Below are 25,624 nucleotides of genomic sequence, written 5' to 3'. Positions count from 1 at the left end.
ATACATGCTTTCCTACACAGTTATATTATGTAGCACAGTGTGGGTGATAGTGACCAGTGATACTTTATTATTCAGAGAAACTGTAACACTCACAATTCCCTACAATACCAGAGTGAACAGTACCAATACAGGTTGTAATGGTCTGTATTTCTCAGCACAGTGTTTGTATCCAACGTACCTGTGGGAGCAATGTTTGTTAGCACTACCTGAGTGTGGTCACACAAAGTTCCGGATTACACATTAGTATTATGCACAAACATCTCACTCTGTTACTGTACACACTCTGGTCACAGCTTGACAACATGGGAGTGTAGATAGGACATACTTGAAATATTGCTCTCCTAACAGTTTCAGGGATTGCTACAGTGACAGGTGTATTCCCATGATGTTTGAAAATCACTTGTATTCTCTGTTTGCAGACTAAACATCTGGGATCATCCCACAGACTTACCAGGGGACAGGGGGACAGGAAGCAGATATGGGCACATATAGTGGACATTCTGGTCTCATCTGTACAGTTGCGGGGTATGAATATGTATGCAGGATAATTGCACTCCCAGGATTCAGACTATGGCTGTGTCTGCTGCAACTTAAACACTGTCTATCACAGTTGTGTCTCCTATATAGATATTGCTGTATATCTCCTATCTGTTTTCTGTCTTATTAATCCCCTGAGCTTTTGCATTCTGAACTTGTATTACAACACTCATATACAGATTTCCTAGACAGTTATATGTTGTAGGACAGTGTGGATGACAGTGGTGTGTAATACCTCATTATTCAGAGCAACTGCATATTATTCTTGCATTTCTGAGCACAGTGTTGGTATCTGAAAGACCTGTGGGAGGAATGTTTGTTAGCACTACCTGAATGCTCCCACACACAGTACCAGATTCCACATTACTATTATGCACATACATCTCACTCTGTTACTGTACACACTCTGACCACAGCTTGACATTTCCTGTTTGCAGGCTATACTTCTGGGATCATCCCACTGATTTCCCAGGGGGGCAGGTTGATAGGCAACAGATATGGACCATTTTAATAGACATTCTGGACATATCTGTGCAGTTGTGGGGTATGATTCTGTATGCAGACTACTACTACTGGCAGGATTCGAACCGTGGCTGTGTGTGCTAAAAACAACAGTTCACTTCTCAGTTGCATCTGTTATTTGGTTTTTGTTGTCTGCATTTTTCCTGTTTACTGTCTATGTGTCTTTCAGTTGTACTAAATGGCCTCTGTGGATTACACCTGTCATATACCGGCATTCCTAAACATTCAGTTTATGGTGCACAGTGTGGGTAACAGTGCTTAATACTACAGTACTATTACATGATTGCATATCTACATAGCCATATGATACCAGGATATACACATGCAGTCCAGCAGTTAGACCTGTTTTGTCAGGCTATTACACTTTTATTGACTTGCAAACAATATGAGACTCTTCCTGCCATATTCTCTAGTGTATGCAGTACTTACCTTGAGCAGTACAGGTTTTATACAAGCAATTAATTTACTACAACTTTTATTTTTATTCCCTATGACAGTAAATGCATGAGTATTACTGACCTGTCTCACATCACAACCTCACCAGGCGACTGATATGGGCCTTCTGGTTTGCAGCCTGCTCCATTGCAGCTGTGGGGGACAAAAGAGGGATATTTAGCCATACCAACCATGATATATCTGAGCTGGCAATTATTACACATATACTGGGATGATACACATGGCTGGAACATCCCCTGATGCTCTAGCCTCTTGGAGCCATTCTTCCAAGAAGTCCCCCTTATGCCGCTTTAGGTCAACATAGTAGTGCCTGACCTGCTTACTAGTTCGGGGTATGCCAGTGGCATTGGTGAGGTCGCAGACGAGACAATACTATGCCTCTGCCTTATATTGGGAGCCCTGGTACTGGCCCTGCAGCAGTCTCTGATCATGGTCTTTGACAAGGAGTCCTGCCATGACCTTGGACTCCTGGATGCACCAGCGCTGTGCCCGAAAGTGTACACATTCTCTCCTTACTGCCATAGTGCCTGCAAGGGGAAGGTACAACCAGTTATGAGATGTATTCCCACCTCTTGGGTTTAAGTAGCACTGATTTCCTGCACTTTTCCATGACTGGCCGGTTTCTAAAAGGTTAAGCTATGGGCAAACCTGCTTAACTAAGGTTGGCATTGTTTGAAGGGGTATAACACTGAGCATATTGAGTTAGCTGGCCTACACATTGCTTACACCTCCTAAGCTGGCCTGTGCAATGCTTAGCATTGCTTACATTAAACTTTGCATTATTTTTTCTTTTTGGCATTGATTTGTTATTCATTACATCTTATACATCTGCCTAGTATCCATGATTAATGTGTGCATACACTCTGTGGGGTCCTTGTATTTTATTGGGAACTTCAACACTCTATTACAATTACACCTCACTTCTGGGCTCACTGCTGGACTCCAGTTTATGATTCCTTTCACAGGTTCAGTTTGGTTTTACTATGGTGAGGACTTGTTTGCTGATACCTCATTCTTCTGTACTTCAGTGATAGCTTGGTGGTTAACTACTGTGACTATGGTGTAGAGGGTCCTGGGTTCGAGACCTGCATGGTTGTTTACTTTGTTGATGGGCAGAACAAGGGCCATTGGATACAGAGTAACTAAGGCACTTTTGAGCAGTTGTAAGCGGGTTTGCGTGATGGTAAGCACTGCTAACCTGCCATTACATCTGCTTACAGAGAGTTAGCTTAGAATTGCTTAACCAGTGTAGGCATTGCTTACTGCCATGCAAACGGGCTTAAGCCCGCTTACTAATGCTTAAATATGTTTACTGCTTATTTGTGCTTAAATCTGTTTGCTAGTGCCTTATTCATTATGACGCTGATACCTCACATGTGCATTTACTGCAGTACTCCAGTTCATGAAAATATGTTATTTAGTGGGTTATGCTACATAAATATTAGTCATAACGTGCTTTGCCATGAAAAATTAAATGTGCTGTAGTGGGACTCAAACCGGGAATGCCTGCTCGTACGGTGAATACTCTGCCCACTACACTATTGCTATGCTGCTTCATTTGCATATATCTTCCTTGTTATCCTCTTCAGACATTTATGCTGCATTAACCATAGCTAACTGATGGGCACACCCACGCACCTACGGTTAGCTTTAATCGGATTTTTAAAAAAAATAAAGGGTTTCTTGATTTTATGTATGTATACTGTTGCTGTTGTACACAAGGGGGACTGTTGGCAGGGTATGTGGTCACCTATGAGCGGTCTTGCTCATTTCATACCCCTTTCTGCTGTTCTTCATTGCGGGGGCGTGTATATTCTGAGAGCTCTGCTCTCAGACACACCCCCCTGCACTCTTACATGCTCCATGTAAGCCTAGGAGCTCAGGCAGCGTGCCTCATTATTATGCATGGCGCGCTGCCATCCTGCTCCTAAACAACCATCTCCATGCAGAACTAAGCAAGTCCTACATGGAGGAATAGTAAATCTGGGGGAATGTCTTCTCTTTCAGTGTTTTCAGGCAGACCAAAGATCCTTGTGTTGTTTCTCCTTCATCTATTTTGCTAAGCAGCCATGTATTCTGTTTAAGCAGAAATTCTTTTTGTAATTCTTTCTCTTTGAGTCTCACTTCAATGTCATTTAGAGAAGTCTCTATATTTGTTATTTTTTATGGTCTGGCTGTAAGAGTTCCTTAAGAGTATCAGTCTGTTTTTGAGAATTTAATTTGAGGTTTTCTATGTAATTTGTAAAGCCATCCATCTTCAAAGATAGTTCATGTAAGGTAGATGTCATCAATTACAGTTCTTTTTAAACCTTGTATTCCTGTAGCATCCACATCCCCCAGTACTGGTCCTGCGGTCAGGCTGCTCAAACTTACCTCTGTAATCTATGACGGGTCCTTCCTCCCTGCCAGCACAATAACTAAGAATACCTCCTGTTTAACCCTGAAGAGTTACTGGATTCACTTGCTTATCCTGGGTCACTAAGAATCCATTACTGAATGGACTTCCCATCTTACAAAATTGTTATTGAATTAATCTACAATGGGTCCTTCCTCCCTGCCAGCGTAATAACTAGGAATACCTCCTGTTTAACCCTGAAGAGTCACTGGATTTACTTTCTTATCCTGGGTCACTAGGAACCCATTACTCAGTGGACTTCCCAACTTACAAAATTGTTATTGGATGTATGTACCAAAAGAAATACACCTGTAAACTAGCTAATATAAGTTAGATCTTAATACCTACCTATGCTGATCTGCCCTCCTGAGGTGCATTTTTGTTTAGCAGCCTACCACAACTGTCTGCTACTCTTCCCCCCAGTCACTAGCCCACTATAACCAAATTGCTATAAACAAAGGTTTTACTACACTCTTCTACTTGCTACTACCTTCTTTTACCATAAGGTGGTGGCATCCACCATTGTAATTGAAATCCCCATACTACTTCCCCTGTGGATTTTTCTCCTATTTCTCTAAGCTGGCTGTAGTTTTGTTCCAATCCTGAGGTTATTGAGTTAGCCCAGAGGTGCTTACTATTACAGCTTGCTGACTATTTTTTTTACCATACTCTTATTCTCCTTTTATGTTACATATCCTCCCCTCCTTGCTATAACACTAACAGGGCTTCTTCCCTTTTAATTTTCTCTACATTTCACAATTACTTTTTTCTTTTGTATCCTCCTCACTTGCTCTATCCCGCTCTGTTCACCCTGTGGGCTCACTCCGCTCCCCTACCCTACCCCCAAATTCCACCCATCCCCAGTGCTCCTACACTTATACATAACAGGACACTCCTCTTCCCCTAAATAGCCAATTACCTCATTATACTTCCCTGAACAGTACACATATACACACCCACACTCTTACAGATTCTCTTACTACCTGCTCTGCTATACTGTCTATCTCCTATCTAGCTCATTACCTAACTCCTTTTTCCTAACTCTTCTTGTTACTAGCCCTCTTTACTACCTCCTCAAACCTAGCTCGCTTATTTCAACCTTACTTCTGGCTCTTCACAGCCCCTGCACTACTATACAATCACTCACCTATCCACCCCATCAGTGTTAATCCTGCTCTTTATCTTCACACTATACTCCTTCCTACCATGTCCTCATCACACCAACCTAACTTTAGAAACCTAATGCTCTGTCTTGCTGCAACACACATACTACTTATACCATTAATACTTACATTGTATGAAAAACTACATATCACTGCATCCCTCCATCCACTTAAACAAACATCACCTTTCATCCAACCTACTTCCCACAATCATGTCAACATCATCTCTAACTCACTATACCTTTCCCCAAAGTATCATAGGCTAGCTCATATTACTTTCCAACAATCCAGAAAATCCCAAAATATTCTCTACAAACTCCTTAAGCTTTCATGTACTTTTCAACAACATCCTCTTCTTCACGGTGATATTCATCCTAATCCAGGACCTAACAATGACACTCTATTAAATCTTCATCAATCCCATCCTACCACTCCAATTACCATCACTAAAACTGCTAAGTCCTTACTCATAGCTCATCTCAACATACAAAGCATAAACAATAAAATTAGCCACCTTCATGCTCTACTGGACACACACTCCTTTGATATTCTATGTCTAACAGAAACCTGGCTCAAACCAGGAACAAAGGATAATGAAGTCATCCCACCAGGTTATAACATACTAAGACTAGATTGTATTATTAAAAAGGGTGGAGGGGTAGCAATTCTGTACAAATCTGAGCTAAATGTATCTGTAGTAGATCTACAAATACCTCTAGTTAATAACATAGAAATCCTTATCACTAAACTACAGATAAATACCAGTAAATCTATTTACATAATTTGCTCCTACCTACCTCCAGGCAATAATATCAACACCCTTGAAAATATCCTCTGCTATCTCTCATCTTCCCTCCCTCAAGAAACAATACTACTTGGGGACTTCAATATAGACTGGAATTCCTGTACCTCTAACAAACCTCCAGTCCATATAAACCTGTATGGCTTCTCTCAAATTATCACTACCCCAACTAGAATTCATAAACCCGGTAACAAATAGAGTACCTTAGATTGGATCCTAGCAAAAACTATCCCCTCACCTATATAGCTGATACCCTTCCTGATGTTATTAGCGACCACTTCCTAACTTACATAATTAGGCAAAAAACCTTCATTGCTTAACAAACCATCCTTAAAGCCATACAAACCAAAAAACACTTTAGTACCATAGGTTTCCAAGCTGAGTTAAAAGCCTGCGACTGGTCTCCCTTAAAACAACTCTCCCTTGAGGAAGCAGTATCCTATTTTAACTCCAAAATTGTACAAATACTGGAATACCATGCTCCTAGTCGATCCATAAGAATCAGAAGTAATGCCGCACTATGGCTCTCTAGACAGACAAGACACAAAATCCTATTAAGAAATAAAATCTGGTCTAAATGGAGAAAAAACAAAGATCCAACCAATCAACAGAACTACAAACATTGTAGAAATACCACAAAAAGCAATACTCCTTGATAAAAAAAAACAAGTTCTTTAAACTCCAAGACAAGCATCAACAAACCCCACAAACCTTCTGGACAGCTATTAATAGACTTCTACACCCAGGCAACTCCAAAACACCTACCCCTTCTGGTCTCTCCTTAACCACCTCTAAGGAAATAGCTGACACCTTCAATACCTTCTTCACCGAAACTGCTCAATCCCTTGCTAATTCCCTACCTCCTCTCAGCTCTACCTGCAGATTCCCTATGAGTACTAAACCCCCTACCTTTGAATTAAATCCAGTCCCAACAGCCCTCATCTTTACCCTCTTTTCTAAAATTAAACCATGCTCCCCATCAGCTGATCTCCTTCCAGCAGAATACCTACAAATAGCAGCTAAAGCAATCTCCTACCCTATTTCAATATTCATCAACAGATCAATTACTGAAGGTTCTATCCCATCCCTCTGGAAAATCTCTCACATAATTCCACTCCATAAGGGAGGTAACTCAACTGAAATTTCTAACTTTTGCCCCATTACCTTACTCTCCCCTCTAGCCAAACATTTGGAAAAATGCATCCATCACCAACTACTTGACCACCTTCTCCAAAATAACCTCTTATCTGACTATCAACATGGATTCAGGCCTTTCCATAGTACCACTACTGCCTTACTATCCTTCTCGGACTGTATCAACAAGCATCGTAACAGCAACAGGCTCTTCACTGCACTCTTTTTAGACCTATCCAAAGCCTTTGATATGGTGAACCATCAATTACTACTAGACATACTAAAGCAACTCTCTCTCAACTCTCAGGCATTACAATGGTTCAAATCCTACTTAGAAAACAGACAGCAAGCTGTCCTCTGGGACAATAACCTTTCCACTCTTCTTCCTGTTACTCTAGGGGTCCCTCAGGGCTCCATTCTAGGGCCACTCCTTTTCTCTATTTTCATCAATGATATAAAGCTAAATATTCCCCAAGCCACCTGCATACAATATGCAGATGACTCCACACTAGTGTGCTCTGCCACTTCATCTGCTGAGCTCCAAAACATTACCCAAACAGCATTTAACTTAGTTGAAAATGGTTCTTGCAACGCTGCCTCCTACTAAATGCCAAAAAAACTAAACTGCTGATATTTACTCCAACACTAAAGTCCCCCCTATCAATCTTACTGTCAAATCTAGTAATGGTACTTTAATCATACCTGACCTGACCACTAAACTTTTAGGTGTAACAATTGATCATAATCTTAACTTTGACACACACATTGACACTATTATTAAAATTGTTAATAGAAAACATGTCTCACTATATAGGATTAAATCCTTCTTTACCCCTGAAGCCAGAACCACCATAGCCCATACCCACCTGAACTCTACCCTCCTCTATGCTTCATCCATTTATACTAATCTCTCAAAATCTAACCTAAGCAAACTAGCAACTTCCTACAACAACATTGCCAGATTTGCCACAGGTTTTCCATATAGAACCCATCACTGCATAAATCTTAAACAGCTAGGATGGCTAGAACTCAAAAACCAGATACTATTCCAACTCACTATCACCCATAAGATACTCTTTCATACCAATAATACTCCTATTCTTACCTGCCTAATCTCTCCTTATAGAAATCTTACTACCCTGCGCTCAGCAAATAAACTACAAGTAACCATCCAAAAATCCCATAATAAAGCAGGAGACTCCCTCTTCTCTAATTCCATTGGAAAGATGTGGAATGGGCTCCCCAGTAACCTTCAATTGCTCTCATCACTGCCACTTTTCAAGCACCAACTAAAATTACTCCTCAAAGCACAATGGCCATGCCCATGTACTAACCCTGACTAACACTAACCATATTTTTTACTATTTCCATTCCCTTCCCCCATCCTCCTATCAGGATGATAAAACCTTCACCTATTTAACATAGTACTCCTTTCTTACTAATCTCCCCTTGGCTCATTACTGAAACCTATTCCAGCTCCTGCCACTCCCAGTATCTACTTGAATGTATCCTAACAATGTCTTTTCTGAACAGGTATAATAAGGAATCTTCCATCTCCTCCATACTTTTTTGCAAATCATATATTGACCTATACACCTCTGTTGAGCTTCTAAAACTATTATATGCCCTAACCGTTATACAACTTTTTCTTCTCTTAATATTACATTCTACTATGTTAGCCTATTGTAAATATTGCATTATCTTAAATGTTATGTACCTTTACTGCTTTGATGTTAGGTTTTTTTTTTTTTTTTACTATGATAGCCCATAGCTTTAATGTATTAGCATAATTTATATGTTTTAGTTTAAGCCGTCTTATTGCCCTTTTTTCTGTACATTTAGTTTAAAGTTTGAAGCTTTTCTCCCCAGGCCTCTACTAAAAATGGGCATGTATCCAGTTAGACTAGCTCGGTCAACAAATGTAAAATAAAATAAAATAAATACATTTTTTCAAAGCAGCATCTGGAAGAGAATTCCTTGAGTTGTTCATATTCAGTGACTCAATATATCTTGAAGTTACTTGATAGGAAAATTTTGGTATATCTCCACCAAAATTTATATTTATGTAGTTTAGTGGTTTATCTATAGATTTCTGACATTTTAAACTTGAAAATAATAACATTTCCTATATTATTATACTAGTTTATGGAGTTCTCAAAATTCACTGCTCTCAGTTGGCCATCTAGGCTCCGCCCCCTTAACCTTATATATTTGACATAAGTCATGCCTACAAATAATTCTAGCTATGATCACAGTCCAGGTTTTGTTGTCAAAATGTAACAATTTTGTATGTTCTTATGTATACTACATTTTGTTTTCTTTATACTTTATTGATTATTGTAATGTGTGCATGAAAATTTACTGTTACTCATGGAGCTTTTCTCCCCAGGCCTCTGCTGAAAAAGGACCTGTGTCCAGTTGGACTTTCCTGCTAAACAAATGTTAATTAAATAAATAAATAAATAAATAAAAAGTTATAAAAAAGGAATTAAGTATGCTGGATTTTCAGATCATGTGGCAATATGGGTTAAAGTACAGAAAAATGAAGAATATTTAAGAATGGGAAAAGGAATAAATAGAATTAATGAAAATTAATTAGATTTAGAAAAGAAAAAAGAACTTGTGGAATTATGGAAAAATCATATGACTATGAGGGAGTTTCATGAGAAATGGACTGTTTGATGACTTAGTTTTAAAGAAAAATATAAAAAAGTATTTTTAGAATGTATAAGGAAGAAAAAAAGAAAAGAAAAGGAATGGTATAAGATATTAAGTCAAGAAAAAATTATAAAAAAAGAATTAAGTATGCTGGATTTTCAGATCATGTGGCAATATGGGTTAAAATACAGGAAAATGAAGAATATATATGAATAGGAAAAGGAATAAAGAGAATTAATGAAAATGAATTAGATTTAAAAGAGAAAATATAACTTGTGGAATTATTGAAAAATCATATCACTATGAGGGAGTTTTATGAGAAATGGACTGTTTGGTAACTTAACTTTAAAGAATAATATAAAAAAGTATTTTTAGAATGCATAAGGAAGAAAAGAAGAAATGAAAAGAGAGATATAAGATATTAAGTCAATAAACATTTAGAGACTTAGAGAAGAAAAATTACTTTCATGTGAAATAAAGATAAATATACAAAATGAATCAAATTAAAATTAACAACATGTTATATAAGTAAAACATATTGTTTACAAGGAAAGAAAGAAGAGGTAGCAGCATACTTGAGTAAAATAATAAAAGAAGGAAAATAATAAGAAAATTAAAAAATAAGGAAGGTAAGCAAATAAGCAAGAAGGAATATATGAGATTATTAAAGAATATGTATTGGAATTATTTGTATAGAGAGAAGAAATCATAAAACAAATTTATAAAGGTGAAAAATTAAATAAGGAAGATAATGAGTATTTAGAATAAAAAATAACCATGAAAGAATTGAATGAAATTCTAAAAGATATTAACATGGATTCTGCAACAGGATTGGATGGAATTGAATATGGTATGTATAAAGAAATGAAAGAATGGCAAAAATAATTTTTATAGAAGTTATGAATGAATGGTTATAAACTAGAATTAAAGAGAAAGAGATATCTGCAGGAGTTATAAAATTTATATTTAAAAAAGGAAATAAAGAGGAAATAAAAAATCAGAGACCAATAACATTGAATAATACAGATTATAACATTTTTAAGAGAATAATAACAAAAAGGTTACAGAAAACAAATGAAAATAATATATGACCAAAATGTATTTGGAAGAAAAGGAAGTCAAGAGTTATTATGGATAATAGAAATAATTGATGATATCATAAATAAAAATGTAGAAGTGAAGGTTATGATAGGGGATATAAGTAAAGCTTATGATAACATTCAATATAAATCATTATGGGGAATTTTGCAGGCATACAATGTAAGCAAAAAAAAATGCAAGTAATAAAATCTGTTTATGAAAGGAATTATGTGAAACTAAATTTAAATGGCTGGATTGGGGAAGAAATAAAAACAGAATGTGGAATAAAGCAGGGCTGCCGAGCTAGTAGCATCATTTTCTCATTATTTATGAATGTAATAGTGAAGGAAATGAATAAAATGTCAAGTAGTGGTGGATACAAAATGATGAAAGAAGTGCAATTGCCAATAGTGTATAATTAGGTGGATGATATTGTATTAATTGTTAAAAGTAAATTATGGATGGAAAAAGTAGATGAAAAATTAAGTATAAATTTAAAAAAATGGTTTAAGTATAAATAAGGAGTAAAGTAAAGGATTTGGTTTTGAAGTTAGGATAGAGGTGTTGAGTTCAATGAAAAATATATAAACATATTAGGAAAAACATTTGGAAGGAATGAATACAGACAACAATGGGATAATGTACTCAAAGAAGTAAAGGATATAACTAATTTTTGGAAATCATAGATTTTCATATAGAAAAAAAGCACACCTGTTGAACATCATGGTAATAGGAACATTGCTTATGTTGCTAACATTTATATGATTCCTATTAAGTATGAAAAGGAATTAATGATGATTATATTCTCTTTTATATGGGGCTCTAGACTGAATGGAGTCAAAAGAGGGATTCTGTATATGAAAGAAGTATGAGGAGGGTTGGGTTTAATAAGCCCAATAGTACATGCAGCATCTTTAATTTTATATAAGGTATTAAAAGGAATTATAAAGAAAAATAAAAACTTGATAGACATGATACTATATTATAAATACAAAGAATTGTGGAAAGGAATGGAAGTTAAAAATGAAGTAAAAACATAGAGAATGAAGAAATGAAAGAGTACCAAAGCAAAATTGTGTTATGGAAAATAAAAAAAAAGAATATATGTGAGAAAAATAGAAAGGAATGGTACTTAAGTATTATGAAAGCATTGTACTGTATTGATCCATGGAAAGATTTAGAAATAGATAAGAAAAAGCCATAATGGTGAGATATAATAACTATAAAAAGATCAAATAATGTAATGATTTTTTATGGAGCTTGTCTATTAGAAAACTGCTGGTTAAGAAACATATACCATACAAAAAAAGCAAGCTAGAATATGTAATAAACGTGGAGAGTTTGAGACTACTGAGCATGTATTTTTGAAATGTGAAAGAGTTAATTTGTGGAAAGAAATATGTAAAGACAATAGGGTGAAACATTTGTTAAAATTTGAACAAATAAATATGGATATAATAGAATTTCATTATTACTGTGCACATAAACAGGAAGAAGTGAAGAAAATGAACAGAGTAATATTTTATGCTTCATGGACTATATGGAACGAGAGACTAAATGAAATTAAATACAATGGAAAATGGACTTTGACAAAGATTTTGGAAAAAAATAATGCTTTGGTTGTGGATAAAGGAGTGGTGGATGCATAAATTGAAGTTTATAATGTATGGAAATTTGTAAATAGATGTAAATAATGTAAATATGTAAATATGTAAATAATATGTAATGTATATATCAATAAAAAAACCTTACTCTTTTCTATGTTGAGTTGTCAGATGGCCGAGACTGTAACAGAGTGCAATGGAGGAGATGGAAAAGAGTGAAACTGAGCGCATAATTGGTGAGTATGTTGGTGAAGTTGAGGTTACACCAGGACATGAACAGGAAAAGTAGCAATAGAGCAATTTGGATATAAATTATGCTGGAAGTGGATTACTACACATCAAAATTACATAGTTTCAAAATCGTGGCTTGGAAGATGAGATATTAATTAAAATGTTTGACGAGTTGGAACCTTCTAATGAAGTCATGGTTTCCTAATCAGACATGGTACCACAGATTTTAAATGAAAAGATTGGTGAGATTAATTATATAGATCCAGACAGCTTGCTGGTGCTTGATGGTGAAAAGGAGAAATTTAAAAAGGTACTGTAACTGAACTTAATGCAGATAAGGGGATAATATAACTTGTGCTGAAATAATGGTGGAAGGTATAAGTAAAAAGCAAGATGAACAGGGAATTAGGAGAATTAAACTTGTAGTGAGAACTGAATCTAAAAGGGAAGGAACTATTGATGGATACTTTGTATGGGACAATGTTATATTGGCACTGGGAATTAAACAAAACACAAATGGCCAGCACTAAGGTGTAAATGGCAAAAAAAGACTCAAAATATAGCCATATGGAGGATTAAACTGATTTGCCTATTATATGGCTGTATTATGAATATTTTTGGCCATTTACACCTTAGTGCTGGCCATTTGTGTTTTGTTCCTCATTTGGTTTGGCCCTGCATTTGCCGTACGTGCAGAGCTCTTTTACTACAGCACTGGGAATTAAACCCAAAGACGTCAGAGCATTCATACATGCTGGGACTGAATCTTTTTGCAAAGTGGCATTTTCTTTTTTTCTTGTTTTTTCTGGCTGCTAGGCTGATCTGTGTCAGAGATTATGGTACAACAGATTTTGGAAATTTGTCCTTTCCCTGTCAGTGTGTGATCTCAGAGTTGGTATATATAATTAAAAGGGGTATGAGGGTGTAGGAAGACTTTCCCCTCTACATAAAATAGATTTTTTTGTGTTTTTATTTTCATTATTTTGTGTTTCTAAAAAGAAAATTTTTTTTCTGGTTCAATGTTTTGGGTGTTTGCTGTTTATCTCTCTCTCTCTCTCTCTCTCTATATATATATATATATATATATATATATATGTAGATAGATAGACACACACACACACACACACACACACACACACATATATATATACATATATATATGACATTTGAATTGTGATTCAAGAAACCATGGCTTGTTAAAAATATTATATCGAATTTTGACCAACCAAATGTGGCTGGAGTGGGAGTGTGAAAGACTTGCCCACTACCGAACAAATATCAAAGTTATCGATGTCTGAGGTTTTGGTAATGTCATCCAGAGGTAGAACAGCCACATGGGAAATATTCACTTGCATAACACATGTGATGCTGTTTAGAGAGATTACATCTACGTAGTTTAGCATATCATGGTATCACCCTGTGTGAAGATGAATAATCATTCCACCAGACACAGAACAGACACCTTGCTCATGAGAAAGTGTAGATATTGCAAACCAAGGCATTAACACTCCTAGTTGTCACTACACACCATCACCAATACCTGTAACATTCTGTGTGCATGACTGTCATTCTATAGCTTACCTGATATGTAGTTGAGCCCAGTGCCATTGATTGGTGTATTTCTGCACATGAAGTGTATAGTGTGAAAGTGTCATCATGTAAGTTGTACGGCTTTCAACACTGACAACTTGTACTAATGATATCTTAAAGACCCAGGATAGAACCTTAACTGAAGCATACCATTATATCATATAATATGCCATGGATGAAGAAGTCACAGTGTGTTGAAAGGTACAGGAACTCTAGGTGTTATAGGGACCTGTTGTACTTTTGTAAAATCCCAAAAAGGGAAACCTATACTATCAATAGATGGATTTCTGTATTACCTAGAGCAGTAAACACCACAGAATAGATACTGGTGCTGCAGGCATAAAACAGCACAACATCATCAGGAGAATGAAGCCTACTTCACATGACCATAACCTGAATCAGGTGTGGCTAAAAGTTGTTATGTTATGGTTTGTCTGCATGATCCTGTGGAGAAATGCAGTCTATCCATGTGAAATTTTGAGCTGTTGTCTATCCAAGACAGACAATGTTGTTTCTATTCAACTATCTTTATGGAAATCCTTAACACATACTATCTATAGGGTCCAACGTAAAGTAGATGTCAGAAAAATGGATACTCCAAAGGCTATCCTTGAGATCAAGCCTGAGATCTGCTAGAGGATTCATATATAGGAATATAGCTGATGATAGGATTATGCTCATATTATCTATGTTTGACAATATTTGTGAACTATCGTCCTCAGAGATGTGAATAGTAGATAGCACATACATTATGGAAGGACAAGTCATTTCCTGGTTATACTCTATGAATGGATTTATTGATGTTGGATGCTGATATAAAAGCTTTCTATTCATAGTCATCCTTATAACTTCACGTAATTAAGGTGTATAATATGACCTGTAATGCAATTTTGTTTATTTTTGTCAGTTTTGTTTCTCCAGTAAACCAGCTCACATTATGTGTGACTTTGAGCTAGCCGCTATAAAGAGTTTAAGTGCTAACCTCTCTGCATCTCTGCTGACAGGATGCCACTTTCATTTCTGTCAGAATATATTTAGATAAATTCAGCAGGTTGGATTAGGTATATGTTATTACACAGACGATGCATTCAGGGGTTTTGTGAAACAAATGCTATCTCTTGCATTTATGCCTGATGGAGAAATTCCTGCAGTCACTACAGACTTTTGTGAATGTGCATCTCGTAGTATAATGAACTACTTCAACCAGTGCTACATGTTTGGTATAAGGTTTTCTACACAGTTCTCACCTGAATCTAGACTGCAACCTGTCTTACCAGCAAAGTTCTGGTCAGAGTATGCTATGCAGAACACCAGTTTGACTCACACCCAAAACCTTGTCAAAGGGTGGCATAACAGGCTGAAGCATGTGCTTGGACATCATAGTATGGACCTATCTCATACACTACATAGTAAAGGAACAACACCTCATAGACCAAGTTCAGTTCCAGTTATCATTTGCAAACATCTGCTGTCCTCCAAGGAAATGATTCATGGAGAAAGGCCTACATATTTGACATATAGTCTAATACTCAAGTTCTAAGACTGATTTCCTTATCCCTACACATGTGATTATGTATGCCACTAGTATATCTGTCACCTATACATACAAACTCTACCAATAATTTCCACTTGTGTTTTGTAGGTGTATATTTCAAATAAAGCATTACTTTTATTTTTGACATTTCACATCACATACTCTCTGTCAGGTGAGTCACTGTCTATTAGCTTCCCTGTCTATGGACAACACTATCCTATACATCCATGTAAACATTTTATTAGCCTATACTGCTTTATCTCACAGGCCTCTTTCATGTAACATTGATTGCACATCAATGTTGACATATATACCAGCCCAGTACCTCCACTGTTGTGTATTTCAGTTAGTTCATATTTTTAATTCTCTGCATATGACCTATATAGGCACAGTTTACAGTCAAATCAATGCATTCATGTGAATATGTCTCTTTCTTCTATCCATATGACCACAGTGGAACAGTGATTCTGCTTCCATTGTGCTTGTACTTGCTGATGGCAGTGTACATATGTGGGTATACTGTTGATATTTTATGTCTGACATTTATTTTATGAAATTATGCAAACCTTCAACATTTTCATCCCATACCTCTCAACTGTCTAGACTTTCGCCTCATATTTTTGATCTGTTTCTCATAAAATTTGTGGTTTTTTGGCAAATCACTGGGATGATCTGAGGATTGAACTCACAAAATATTGGCATACATTTGAGTTTCAGACTTCATATCTTTCAGAAAATGTATATTAGCACAAACCCTGTTACTTTAGTAACCTTCTAAGTTTATAAGAGCAATATTTAAAATCTGTCCCTATTTTTGGGTCTTTGTCCCCCCATTTTGTCTGGCTTTGTCCACCTGCTACTCTCAATAAACTAGAGCTACTTTCAAAGGGATGCTAAAGAACCACACACACACACACGCGCGTGCACACACACACACACACACACACACACACACACACACACACACACACACACACACACACACTAAATGTATATTATCTTATTATCTTTCATCAAAAATAATTGACGACCAGTACATCTGCGGTAAGCACAGATAACACATATTGTCAAAAACAACTAAAAAATAGAAATACAAATGTCTTTGCAAGCAGTTAAGCTTCTTACACCCCTACCACCTCAATAAATTAAATATGCCCCCTCCTAGATCACACAGCAACGGGGAAGAGTACATATTCTAAATCCTTGCATTGATGATCTTGCATAAAAAATACATGTGTAGCCATCCTGAAGTGTTCATCGAAAGGAATTTGCCATAAACAGTTGACTATTTGCCTTTGGACAAAACCCCTTAAGCACTTTATGACTAAGTGAATGATATAGATATATATGTATATATATATAGACATAAGCATTCATGTATGTGTGTATGTATGTATGAGTGTGTGTGTGTGTGTGTGTGTGTGTGTGTGTGTGTGTGTGTGTGTGTGTGTATGTGTGTGTGTGTGTGTGTGTGTGTGTCACTACTGGCCAGTGTGCATCTATCTTGAGCTGTACTAAATATAGGTTCACTAACAAGGTGCAGTTTAGAACTGGATGACATGATAGTAAGGAGTTGCAGTCAAGATGGATTAAGTGATCCATGTCTGCTGGCAATTATTTAATGTTTCTATACTTTTTATAATGAAATGAATGATGTTTGCAGTGCATCTGAAATTCAGGCAAAAGTTGCTGAAGAAAACTAGTTAGTGTTGATAACAGGGGGTCCCTGAATGCTCATACTGAAACAGACAGAAAGACTTCCAGAATGATCATTCTTGTTCATGTTCCAGGATTATTCATTAATTTATTCATTCACTCCAGAATTATTCATGTTCCAGAATGATCAGAACAAGATATGAGGACTGTCAATCTCCAAATGGTTGGGGTACCAGGAATAATGAAGGAGAGTCTACTCTAGACTTTTGTCTGGCAAATAACTTAACGGTGACCAACACATGGGTTCTCAGTACATAAAGTCATGATATCAAATGCAAGAGTGACTGGCATGCAACATAGGTAGACTTCCTCTTAGTAAGGGAAGGGCATTTGGTATCAAATCAGAATTTGCAAAAGTCATCCTGTACGAAACAGCTGTTCCAGCATAAATCACTGTTTGCCACAATAAGCTGCTAGCAGTCTGCAGAGAAGGTCAACAAGGTCATGACCTGGAATTTCATGGGACAAAAATCACTGAGTTTGAGGTCATAGTCATGGCTCTAGCACTTCAGAAAAAAAAATTAAATAGGTAGGTCTGAAGAAGAATGGCAGTATTTTGACAATACGTATAAAGCCAATAGAACACATGCAATCAAGATGGGTATAGGTTCATAGGTTCATAGGTTCATACTAGGCTATCTGCCCGAGGGCATTTATAAGCCTAGCCCATAGCTTTGTGGCTTACGCCACCCCTTTTGTATGGGGAACTATACCCATTATTTTGCTGTGCCTCTGTCTAGCAGTGACACTGAGGTAATCCCTGGAGTATATCTGCGATCTCCCATCCATTGGTCAAGATTTCTCTTGAACAAGGCCAGCGAGGTGCTCTGCCTCACATATACCGGGATTTTGTTCCACAGCTTAGGGAGTCTTTGGGTGATGAATCTATCCCTCCAGCACGTCCTATTAATAGCCGTGTCGAGGTTTAAGTCTCCGCCTTGTGGCTCTGATGGATCTAGATTTTTGAGGTGAAGCATATTCATCAAATCTGGGTTAGACATGGCCTTGTATGTCAGGCAAAGGTCACCTCTGAGCAAGCGGTAAGTGACTGAATAGAGCTGGAGTTCTTTCAGTCGGGCAGCATAGGACAGATTTTTGAGACCTTTTATCCTTTTGGTGAGGAACTTTTGTGGCCTCTCCAGCTGCTGCAAGTGTCGGGTCAGATACATTCCGAATGGGGCATTGTACTCAATCATTGGTCTGATGAGTGATGAGTATAGGGAGACTATGACCTCCCTTGATCTAGATGTGAATCCCTTCATGATAAGGTGGGCAATGTAGAAGGTATTCCTAACTACTTTAGCTACATGGGTGTCGAATGACAGGCTACTGTCAACCTGGGTCCCCAGGTCCCTGATAACTTCTTCTGAGCTCAGAGGATTACCACCTATATGGTAGCTAGGGGTAACCTTGTTTTTCCCGAAGGGTATGACTATGCATTTTTTGGCATTTAACTTTAGGCCATGGCTCTGGCACCAGTCATCCGTTTCTGTGAGACCCTTCTGAAGGATATCTGTGTCAGATGTGTTTTCGACTACGGCGCCTAGTTTGCAGTCATCTGCAAACTTTGTCAGCCATAACCCTCCTGTGTTTGCTTGTACTGAAAAGTAGATGCCAAACAAGAGTGGGCCCAGGACTGAGCCCTGTGGGACACCACTTGTGACAGGCTTTGAGTCTGACATGGCGCCAGCAACTCTGACCCTGTGGGTTCTGTCACTCAGCCAGTTTGCAACCCATCTTGTGATGTATGGGTTAACATTTAAGCTGATGAGTTTTTCAATGATACCCGAGTGGGGTATTGTGTCGAAGGCCTTTGCCAGATCGAGGTAGGCTGTATGGACTGCCTTTCCCTCATCAATGGCTTTGGTGACTGTTTCAAAAAAGTCAACCAAGTTTAAAAGGCATGATCTGCCTTTGACAAAGCCAAACTGGGTTGGATCCAAAGTCTGCAAATTCCCTATGTCTTTATTTATGAGGTTCATTATGATCCTCTCCATAGCTTTGCAGATAAGGCTTGTCAAGCTAATGGGCCGGTAATTTCCAGGGTCTGTGGAGGCACCGCCTTTGTGAAGTGGGACCACAGTCGCAGTGTGCCACTCCCTGGGTACGTATCCAGAGGTGAGACTATGATTAAACAGCTGTCCTAGCTGTGGGTTTAATTCCTCGTTGAGTTCGTGGAGCACACAGCCTGGGACACCATCAGGTCCCATGGATGCTGTGTTTTTTGCTTTGGAGAAAGCAGTTCTCACTTGGGCGTTTGAGATGTTTGGGGGGCTGCAACCATTTGGTATAGATATCTCTACTTCTGGGGGTGGGGAGAAGTTTGCACTGAACCTGTCAGCCAGTATGTTGGCAATGTCTGTAGGATCAGTAATCTTCACATCATTTTGAACTAGTTCTGAGCATATCTGGGAGTTTCCTCCCAGGTTTCTAACATAGCTAAAGAAGGCCTTATGATTGTCTTTTGAGTCTTTAGCTATTTTTCTCTCAAAATTTGCTTTGGATGATTTTATGAGAGCTCTTAGTCTTTTACTTATAGTGATCAAAGGTGTCTTACCTTTTAAGGATTTTGCTCTATCTTGTAGTAGCTTCCTCCTTTTGTTGTAGAGTTTGTTTATGGCTGGGGTCCACCAGACTGGACGCTTGCCCTTGGTACAAAGAGTCTTTGTTTTGCTTGGGATTGCCTTATCCATGCAGTCCTGCAGGTGCTGGTAGAAGGCATTTGTAAGTGATTCAGCGGCTTGAGTACTGTTTTCCGCCGGCTTGGGGGCCTTAAATGAGACCACACTAGTCTTTAGAAGTGTGAAGTCGGCTTTCGAGAAGTTTTTTACTGTGGTCTTTTTTATTTCAGGTGGGGGTGGGATGAGGACCTCCAGCAAGATTAGTTTGTGATCTGATCTCACCAGTGAGGGGTATGCTTCCAGTGTTGAACATTGTGCTCCCATGTTTGTGATGATGAGATCAAGTATGTTTTCTCCTCTTGTGGGGATGGTGACTAGTTGTTCCATGGCATTTGAGTTTATGAATTCCAGGAACTTTTGGGCTAGGGTGTTTGGGCTTGAGTAGTGTTCCCAGTCTATATTAGGGTAATTGAAGTCACCTAGTATGATGGTGTTTGGAGATACATTTATCCCCTCCAGTGTTTTCAGGAAAGCCATGTGAGGTTCCTGAGTTTGTGAGGGTGGCCTGTAACATGCTACAATTTGCAGAGCAGTCTTGCCTATGGTTAATTGCACCTGGATGGTCTCCGATGCATCGTGCGTTGCCACCAGTCTTGAGATGGAAATAAGATACATAAGGAAAGGTGGTGATGGAATGGTGAAGTCCAGGTCATTATCAAAAAAGGAGTGCATGAAAAAATCTGATATAGAAAAGGCAAACCAAACTAAGAAGGAGTACTGGTTGGCTAACAAGGAGGCTAAGAGAGCAGTCACAACAAGGCATGAGAAAACCTTTAACATTTTCCAGAAAGTGATTTAGCAGATGGCATAAGGAAGCACTTTCAGGTTGCAAGGCAATGACAGAAAGATGGATAAGATAAACAACAGACTTATAAATCAATCTGTTCACCAGTCCAGGGGTCATCAAAGGCAGATGGAAGGAGTATTTCAATAAGCTTCTGCATGAAGAACCGCCCACTGAAGCTGTACTTTTACATGTACAGCCTACAATGAATGAGGCAGGAGAATACACCTAGAAGAAATGTGAAGTACACTAATAAAATTAAGCCAGGGCATGGGGCAGGCTCAGATAAAATCACATTAGATATAATCAAGATAATTGCCTTTGAAGAGAAGTAGATCCTGAGGATTTTAGTTACAGTATGGAGAGAGAGAGTGAGAGAGAGAGAGAGAGAGAGAGAGAGAAAAAAGGTATAGCCCCAGTTGACTGGAGAACATAACTTTCAACTGTCCAGATTTTCTCAGAATGTCCAAAATTTTGCCTTGTATTTTCAGTCTGCTCCTAATAAAATGTCTGGATTTCTGGCAAATCATTAAGGATTAAAGTCATTAAATAATGACAGACGTTTTAATTTCAGACTATATATCCTTCAGAAAATATGTGCTAATACAAAACATGTTAATCTTTCAACTTTATAAGTTAGTAAAAACAATATTTAAAATGCATCCCTGATTTTGGGCCTTTGCCTCACCATTATTTTGCCTCTGTCCAGATTTCTTCCACTGAGAGGTTGAGAGGTATTTATTGCACTGAGATGGTTGAGAGGTATGCTGGAGAATAAGCATTCATGTGCCAAAAAGAATGGGAGAATTCACAATTGCAAGCAATACAGAGGTATCACACTCCTGCAACATTACATGAAAGGGCTTTACAGGGTAGCTGATAAATGAATGCTCATAGTAGAACATAAGATGAGAGATACGCAATTTGTATACAGTTTAATATGGTGTACAACTGACCTGATGTTTGAAGTGAGACAAATAGAAGAGAAGACACTGGAGATGAGGAAGGAGATCAATTGAGCATTCTAGATTTGGAGAAAACATATGATAAGGTCCTCATAAAGCTAATTTGGGCAGCCCTGCAATGGATTGAAGTCCCCAAAACATTGGGAGAATTACTGCTGACTATGTACAATGTAGTAACATAGGGACAAACTGTTTAGAATCAGAAAGTGGCTCGTACTTGGACTAGGTGCACATCTGAGTTCAGCTTTGAGCCCATCCCTCTTCATACAGATAGTAGGCTGCATCAGCAAAAAGATTGGAAGAGACAGATCGACAAAGCTGCTACATGCAGACAATTTGATGATACAAACAGACTCTGAATAGGAACTTCAGCAAATGATTGGGAACTGAAATGCAAAACTGAAGGCACATGGGTATAAAACTGACTGCAGGCAAGACATATGTCATGGCAGCAAATCGATGAAACCAGAAGAAGAGGAAATGTTTAACTGAAGATAAAATTGTTGAACAGGTTAATATCTAGGTATTTTGGAGATGCAGTTGAAAAGAAGGGAAGTCTGAATGAGGAGCTCAAACCTATAGTCAGAGGTGCTGCAGTCAAATGTCACAAAGTTTCAAGAATGCGATATGAAAAACAATGTCAGAGAAACTGAAAAGTAAAGTTTAAAAAACAGTGGTGTGACTAGTGCTTCAGTATGGTACAGAAACCAGGGCAGTGAAGACAGAACCACTGAGGAAGACTGAATTGATAGAGATGAAGTGCCTCTTGAGCATTATTTTTCATTAGCACTAAAAAAGAGGTCATTGGAACTAACGCATCTCTATCTCCTACAGAACTATGATTTGTCATGTCTGGCATATATGCATGTTTGATTGACCTGATATAAACTATGCTGCTGTGATGGCAAAGCAGCCCGGCAGAACAATTATTCTTGGAAAACTGAACGTTCATTTTCTAGCACACTTCGTAATTTGTTGCTGCTTATAAACTTGAAAGTCATAAAGATGTAGAAGAAATGACAGCTGGTTTACAGAACATAAACAAAGAAAATCAATAATAGCTGAATATGAAGATGACTGTATATTTTGAGTTGAAGTATAAATATTTCAAAAGGCACGAACACACAAGTGAACTGTGCTCCTTTAATTGGAATGCAGAGATATAACTGTAGTTTCTTTACAGATGTCAGCTAAAATAAACATTTTTACATTTATTACCTTAACTGGACCTCCTTTAAGGGAAACTCTTGAAGGTTCTGTAGCTCTGCTTTAGTTTAACATTGGTGGGTATTGCAAATACTCTTTCACTTCATTGTTTCATATACATAAGAGTATAGGTTTCTGCATATGATATTATTACAGGGAACTCTTCAAGGTTTCTAAGACTGCTGTCATTTGTGTGGGTGTGTGCATGTGCACACGCATGCGCGCACACGTGTGTGTGTGTGTGTGTGTGTGTGTGTGTGTGTGTGTGTGTGTGTGTGTGTGTGTGTGTGTGTGTGTGTGTATACAATGGTTATACCATTTTGAGGGCCTATGCCATCCTGTTAACCCCCCCCCCCCATTGTCAACCTATTCAGGGCCTACTGATGTCATCCACCTTAGAAGCACAGTTAGACACTCTTTAAACATAATAGCTCCATGGCACATGCGATAAATACATTGTACTATAGTGCATGTAACTAGATAGGTAGGGGTTCTAATCCCAAAACTGGCAACTCAGTGAGTGCATGTGTGTGTGTGTGTAAGCATATCCACTTGCAGCAGTGTGGTTGTCTTGCCTGTGTGTGTGCAATGGTTATACCATTTTAAGGGCCTGTGCAAACCTATTAACCCCCCAGTGACAACCTTTACAGCACCTGCAGATGTCATCCACCTGAATAGTAGTGGCAGACACTCCAAAAACATATAAGCTCCATGGTGCATGGGATATGTATGTAGTGCTATAATGTGTACAACTAGACAAGTAGGAGTTCTACTCTCAACAAGGGCAGTTTATGAGTGTGTGTGTGTGTGTGTGTGTGTGTGTGTGTGTGTGTGTGTGTGTGTGTGTGTGTGTGTGCACGTATATCCTCCTGCTGCAGTGTGACTGTGTTAGGGTCACCACCTGTCCCACTGTGCAGGTTGCAGTCCATGTTTGGCCAGGTGTGTCCTGTGAAAATAACTAAAGCAATACATATGCCCCGAGAATGTAGGACAATAAACAATTCCTACCTTTGTCTACTAGTTGCATAAAGCAGTCATTTTACATCAAAAACACCTAAACATAATGAGAAATAGCATAATCTAGGCAAATGCTACAAAAATAAGCTGTCATATTGGCAATAAAGTGAAGTCACATCCTTTACACTTGCCTTGGGTATGGTTTGTCCTGCCAACTCTTATGTTACTACAAAATGTGTCCCACATTGGGCATTTGATAAGGTGAAAACCTTAGTCTGTCTTGCCTATGTGTGTGCAATATGTAAACATTTTGTGGCCTTGTGCATAGCTGCTTCCCCTTAATAACCCACATGTATGCAGGCATGAATGCTACCTGCCACCACCCACATTTGTAGGTACTGACCAAGGTTGTGGATGAGTGCATGGTGTGTGTTGTCTGTCATTGACCCCCAAATTATGTTAATGCGATGCAACAGGGTCTTACATCAACTACAGACTGGTGCCAAGGTCCTGGCCTCAAGCTAACCTCAGAACACCGTACCATCATACCATTTGGCAAGGACATGGCTCCACTGTTTGCCACATGAATGGCAATCCCCTAAACATGCAACCTGTGTTGATAGACCTGGGTACTCAGGTTGATAACAGTTTTGCATTCAACCATCATGTAGCGGCAGTGGTCAGAAAAGCCTAGTATGTGGTTCACCTCATAGGTAAAGGGATTGCAGCCAGAAAAACAGCTGGTCATTACATCTGTGTAGTCCTCAGTTGGTAGACCAATAATTTAGTACAACGCCCTCTTTGGTATGTACCTATCTAGACATCTGCTCCAATTGGAAAAGATATGGAAATACCTCACAGAGGTAATCCATGGCCCCCAACACCTGTCCCCTGCAGACAGGCTCAAATCAGTATTGCTCCACTCAGTATCAGACAGGTTGCTCAGAGATGAGCTGTGTCACACCTACAAGACAATGCTGGACCCTGCCCTTCTGCAGCTGCCCTTATATGTAAGTCTAACTCTGCGCACATTACCAGCATGACAGGCCTGAATCTGATATGTGACAGGTTTGTCTCCCAGAGGCTGTACTGTCTCAGGAATGCACTTCCCATACACGTCAAACAGAGTACCATGCAAACCCTCTTCAAGTAAAACAGTGATGAGTGAATGGGAAACCACAAATCTGTCTCAGGGGTCCCACCTGTGTCCCTCAATGACAGAGGCAACAGGTGCTGACTGATGTTTCTGTTGGGAATAAACTAATGGCTAGGCCTGTAAGGGACCAAGGGCCATTATTTGCGTAACCTTCTATGATCCAGTGAACCTGTGGACCCACTGAACTCCCAGATGACATGTATCAAGAGTAGCATGATGTGTCATGTTGTATGCATGCAAGATTATGCTGTCTGCCCCCATTGTCCCTGACACACTGTTCTACACATACGCACCTAGGTAACCATGCACAATACAGCCATACCTTGGAGAACTCACATTTATGAGTTGCTACCATGCTATCCTGAGCTGCTCTATTGGCACCAGGTCCCCACAGCATACACACACAGACCCCTGGAACAGTAACAGAAAAGGTCTGTGAGACAACAATCAGTC

The sequence above is a fragment of the Protopterus annectens genome, chromosome 5.part0 (assembly GCF_019279795.1).
Source record: "Protopterus annectens isolate FY-2018-M chromosome 5.part0, PAN1.0, whole genome shotgun sequence".
Lineage (NCBI taxonomy): Eukaryota > Metazoa > Chordata > Ceratodontiformes > Protopteridae > Protopterus > Protopterus annectens.
This window is presented reverse-complemented; position numbering follows the sequence as displayed.